We start from the raw sequence: 6000 nt of genomic DNA on the forward strand, positions 1-6000 counted from the left end.
TCTGACTCTCGACGGATCTTCCCAGCTCTCTCTCTTCTTCATACAAGCCTGGGCTTACAAGTGGGTATGCAGGCGGTACACTGGGCTCTTGGCTTTAGACGTGCAGGTGAGTATACAGGACCGTACACTGGGCTCTTAGCGTTAGACGTGCAGGTGAGTATACAGGACCGTACACTGGGCTCTTAGCTTTGGACGTGCAGGTGAGTATACAGACGGTACACTGGGCTCTTAGCTTTGGACATACAGGTGAGTATACAGGCGGTACACTAGGCTCTTAGCTTTGGACATTCAGGTGAATATACAGGCGGTACACTGGGCTCTTAGCTTTAAGCGTGCAGGTGAGTATACAGGACCGTACACTGGGCTCTTAGCTTTGGACGTGCAGGTGAGTATACAGGCGGTACACTAGGCTCTTAGCTTTGGACATTCAGGTGAGTATACAGGACCGTACACTGGGCTCTTAGCTTTGGACATTCAGGTGAGTATACAGGACCGTACACTGGGCTCTTAGCTTTGGACATTCAGGTGAGTATACAGGACCGTACACTGGGCTCTTAGCTTTGGACATACAGGTGAGTATACAGGCGGTACACTAGGCTCTTAGCTTTGGATAATCAGGTGAGTATACAGGACCGTACACTGGGCTCTTAGCTTTGGACGTGCAGGTGAGTATACAGACGGTACACTGGGCTCTTAGCTTTGGGCATACAGGTGAGTATACAGGCGGTACACTGGGCTCTTAGCTTTGGGCATACAGGTGAGTATACAGGCGGTACACTAGGCTCTTAGCTTTGGACATTCAGGTGAGTATACAGGCGGTACACTGGGCTCTTAGCTTTAGACGTGCAGGTGAGTATACAGACGGTACACTGGGCTCTTAGCTTTGGGCATACAGGGCTTTCTCTTCGACCTGGGGAGGGATCGCTGACAACGTTTGCACAACACAACACTATAATTCTTCAGGTGGACACACATCAAAAGACTCACCCACTGTACTCCACACACACTCACGGTGAATTAGGGTCAGGATCACCACGTTGGGCCGGGAAATAGGTCCTGGATAGTAGAAAGGGTCAGTGCAGAGGATGACCATATGAAAACGTCAAGACCGCGACCTTTCAGCACACTCCTTCCTCTTTTCAATACGTTCCCAATGACTTCTCAATGTAAACAATCTCTTCAAGGCAGTAATAATACATATCAACACAGTTGTTTCAACAACGAATGCTTCAAACACTTAGCTCCATGTTTTCTTCAGCCCAGTACTCTGTTCTCACTTCGCCCAGTCTGTACCATCCGCCTCAAGACGTCCCTCCTACTCACCGATCGCTCCGTCTCACCCACCGCGCTGGCCGGAATAAACTTCCCCACACCCTTCCCTGTTCTCCGGTTACCTTATTTATATGCCTCCTTTTCTCTGAATTGTCCAACCATCAATCGCCACGTCCATTCGCACACCTGTTCTTAATAATCCTCCCTTTCCGTTGCCCGGAGTTACCGGAACTAGTCGCGTGTTTCATGGACAACGGTCCGGGCGGATAATTTCCGCCATTTTAGGTTCCGCTACATTAAGTCACTCCGTGACAATTGTGTAAAGTGTATTGTATTTGTAGAGTGTGTGTGTGTGTGTGTGTGGTGATAGGGGTTGTTATGGCGACGGCGTGGGGTATGTTGATCGTTAGTGAAGGCCCTGACTGAAACCCCACGGTATGCTACTGGCAATACAGGTGCCTGACAGGGGACAATTCAAAGCAGGTTTTGCTAAAAAGCTAAAGCTCAGAACCAACCGTTCGAGATCCAGCTTATAGTCTCCGGGGTGATACTGGTAACGAATACTGGATAAAAAGTTGACCAGTTTATTAAGCACCCCCTGTAAAGGCATAAGGTAATGTATATATTTGTTTACTGTTAGTTGTAAGGAGTGTTCTTGTGTAATTTCGTGTTCTAGATTAATTCGATTTAGACTTTAAATGGAAGACTTGAATCTGCACTTCTTGTACTCCATAAAATTCATCAGTAAGTTTTGGACATCATTCGGACAGTGTCCACTACAACAGGCTTGTACTAATAGTAAATAAAATCAACATGGCAACATACTTGCTCTATATCCATGCAGCATATATTCTCTTGCGTTGTAGGCATTATTTACATACTTCTTGAAAGAACAGGCCTGGAGAAGCTGCTCATTTGCATTTAAAGGGACATACACAAAAACAGTGTGTTTTTGCTCATCCCCAAAAAGGGCATGGCAATGTTACCCCAATGGCAAATTTAACAAGTTATAAAACATGATCTGGGTCATGTTTGATCATGTTTGATTCAACATGATCACACTCTGGGGACATCAGATACTTATTTTACATCTTGTAAAAAGGGGAATAATATGTCCCCTTAAAAATGCTTGCTCATGGGCACTCAGTTCCACATACAGGTGGGTTTAAGTTGATCCACCTTTGCCACATTTTTTCCTGGCCGAGCGTACCAGAAGAATGCACATAATCTCAAGCCTCTCAGTAGTGACTGTCCCGCCACGCTGAACAGCCAAACCTTGATGCTGACAAATAGCAGGAGGGGCATAAAGATAATTTTGGAACCTGAAAACAAATTTAGAGATTAGCCTAAGATCTTAAGACACTGTTTGGTCTTACCATCAGGGGCAGGAAACACTCACAGTCAGCTTTAATGTTTTGCAGCTTCATTGGGCTTTCCATCTATGGTCATGTTATTAGTCTGATATACTGTGGGCACTTTATCTTATGTAATCAGTACAGTAGGATATCCTGTTTTAGAATTAAATTTACTCTAATATTTTTTGTGTTTTAGTGCTTGCTCCTTGTGCATACTGTGCTGAGCTAATCATTTCTAAAATATAGCCGCTGTGGTTACATATGTAAGCAAAAAAAGGATCAGCAACTACTGCTAACATGTCTAAAAACAATTTGAAGGGGATTCATCATTAAACATAATTTTAGCATTCTTGTCACTCAACAGGATCATTACCTTAATATGTGTTTTGTGTGCTAATTTTGTTGCTGTGGCTACTATCTAGACAAAGCCAACAAGCGGGAGATAGTTTTAGGGTGTTAGCCACTTACACTAAAAAAAAAATGCTGGGTTAAAAACAACCCAAGTTGGGTTGAATATGGACAAACCTAGAAATTGGGTTGTTTGAAGGAGTCCATTCACTGGGTTCAAACAACCCAATTTCTGGGTTTGTCCATTTTGGGTTGTTTTTAACCCAGCATTTTTTAGAGTTTTTTTTTCCTAAGAAGTATGCACATTTAACTGTCTCGGAAACAAACAACATCCATCCCTCCTGAAAGTGTCAAACCTTATCTGTGAATTTATTAATTATGAATCAAATATTTGTGAAACAACATTGCAGAATTATTATCAAAAGTTATTAAACACACCTTTTTTTGACATGGAATACAAAAGCAAAAGCTTTTTGCACTTATGTCTGTATGATAGGGGTTAGATAGTCTGACTGTGGACAGATGCTGAAATAAGGATCTTCATCACTGCCCTCAAATTCAATACACCCCAAACTATTCTGCTTAATATTTGAGCAAAATAAGATGGGCTGCAGGCTCAACCTGAAGGTTACAGTAGATGTAAGTAAAGCCCTAAACCCGCTGTCTTAAACCACTTTATATCTAACTCATACCACAACCTTAAAATATTCTTTAGCTTAGACAGGAAAAAATTATGCATTGCGTCATAATTGATGAAATATTGCTAATAAAGTTGAATCGTTGTCAAAGCAGTATATTATTTAAAATTTGACCAAAGCAAGATGGAGCACAGTAATGTATTTAATAAAATAAGGGAAAAACTTTTTTTGTTTTTGTTTTGTTGAGACAAAATCTTTGGTAAATAAAAGCAATAAAAGTAACTCTCTCAAAAAGTCAATGTACTTATACTTGTTTATCAAAAGTATAGCTGTACAGGATAGGCTGGACACTGGACAGAGAGCTCTCAAACCTCAAGACATATAAATATTCATGACCTTGGTCAACTTGTGTTGCATCATATTCTTGGAGCATGACACCAAGTGTGTGAAGAAATAAACAGTTGAAAAGGAATTGAAATAATGAGATTTTTACTCTTGATCAGAAGTTCTCACTAGCTCTTTTTATCTCTGCAGGAGGAATATTCTTGGCAGACACTCTAGTTATTTATTAAACATCAAATAATCTTGCTTTTTAGAGTTTTACCATTGCAACAAACAACATTTTACAACCATATTTACACAAGGACTGTAAATACAGACTATATTTACAAACGACAGAGTAAGTGTGAAAGCATGCTTAACACGACATCTAACTGGGACCTGTATTTGTCCATCGCAACACTGTTTCGATCTCTTTCTCAGAGGTTTCATTTCACTTTTGTCCAATCTAGAGTGAGATGGTTTAATTTGCCCTTTGACATGTAATTCCTGTCTGACAGTGAGTAAGAGGCACTGGTCTGTGATAGCAATGAACTATTTCCCCTACAGTGTTTTTGAAAAAAGTTGCCAGCCACTGCCAGCATTTTTAATAATTTTCACAAAAGTTTCATGGCCCTGTGAATAATTTTCGCATGAATATCTGAACATACAATATGTCAAAAGAAAGAACAGACCCTCTGCTTTTCAACAAAGAAACCTGTTTTATACTAGCACTTCTATAGCACTTCTATCTAAAACTTGAATATGGGTAATAGCGTGTCTTTAGCAATGACTACATCCAGATTAAATTCAATGATGACCAAAACGCAGATGTAGTTCACAATTTAAAGTCCAATAGCTCATCCTGGGTCGACATTTCATTCAGTAACATTAGGCAGTTTGGATTCATATGCTGTTTAATGTTGATTACGTAATTTTACATATGCATATGAATATGTATGCTATCATTTGTTTCAGCTTCTTTTTTGCATGTGTTTTGTTTCAGAGACTAAGTATTCTTTCAGAAGATGAGTAATAGCGTTAAAACAATTAGATAAACTTCGAAATAAAGTTTAAGATATTTTATATTTAGTCCGAGAGCGTGTTCAAGTGTATGCACACTATACTGTCCATGTCCAGAAAGGGAATAAAAACATAATTAAAGTAGTCCATATGTGACATCAGTTAGTTAGTTAGAATCTCTTGAAGCATCGAAAATACATTTGGGCATTGTCTTCTTTTCCACATTTGTTTCAAAATAAAGATTCAAATGGTCATGAATCAGCTTATTGATTCATGATTTGGATTGCATGTCAAACTGCCAAACTGCTGAAATCACATGACATTGGTGATCCGAATCATGAATCAATCCGCTGATTCATGACCATTTGAATCTTTATTTGAGGCTTGAAAACAAACGCGGAAGAGAAGACAATGCTGAATAAAGTCGTGGTTTTTGCTATTTTATGACCAAAATGTATATTCAATGCTTCAAGAGATTCTAATTAACTAACTGATGTCCCATATGGACTACTTTGATGATGTTTTTATTCCCTTTCTGGACATGGACAGTATAGTGTGCATATGCTTAGATACGCTGTCGGACTAAATATAAAATATCTTAAACTGTGTTCCGAAGATGGAATGGAGGTCTTACGGGTGTGGAACGAGATTAAGGTGAGTCATTAATGACATAAATTTCATTTTTGGGTGAACTAACCTTTTAATGTCTCTGATTGCATACATTTAAAAATAAATAAATAAATAAATAAATAAATAAATAAATAAATAAATAAATAAATAAATAAATAAATAAAACTGTTTAATGTGTGTATGTCATATATCTACCAGGCTTACCACATCATTCAAGGTTCTCTTCCCAAGCTCTATCCATTTGCCTTCTTTTTAAAGAAGCCATGCAAAACATTTTATTGGCAACTGGGAGCTGGCAAAGAGTGGCCCAGCTGTCTTAAGGGTTCTTGTCACCTGTTTCAAGTAATCACCTTTGCCTTTATAGTCACGTATTGTCCTGGGTCCAAAACCTCCAAGGCAGATGCTTTCTCCAGACA

The sequence above is a fragment of the Pseudorasbora parva genome, chromosome 9, assembly GCF_024679245.1.
Source record: "Pseudorasbora parva isolate DD20220531a chromosome 9, ASM2467924v1, whole genome shotgun sequence".
NCBI lineage: Eukaryota > Metazoa > Chordata > Actinopteri > Cypriniformes > Gobionidae > Pseudorasbora > Pseudorasbora parva.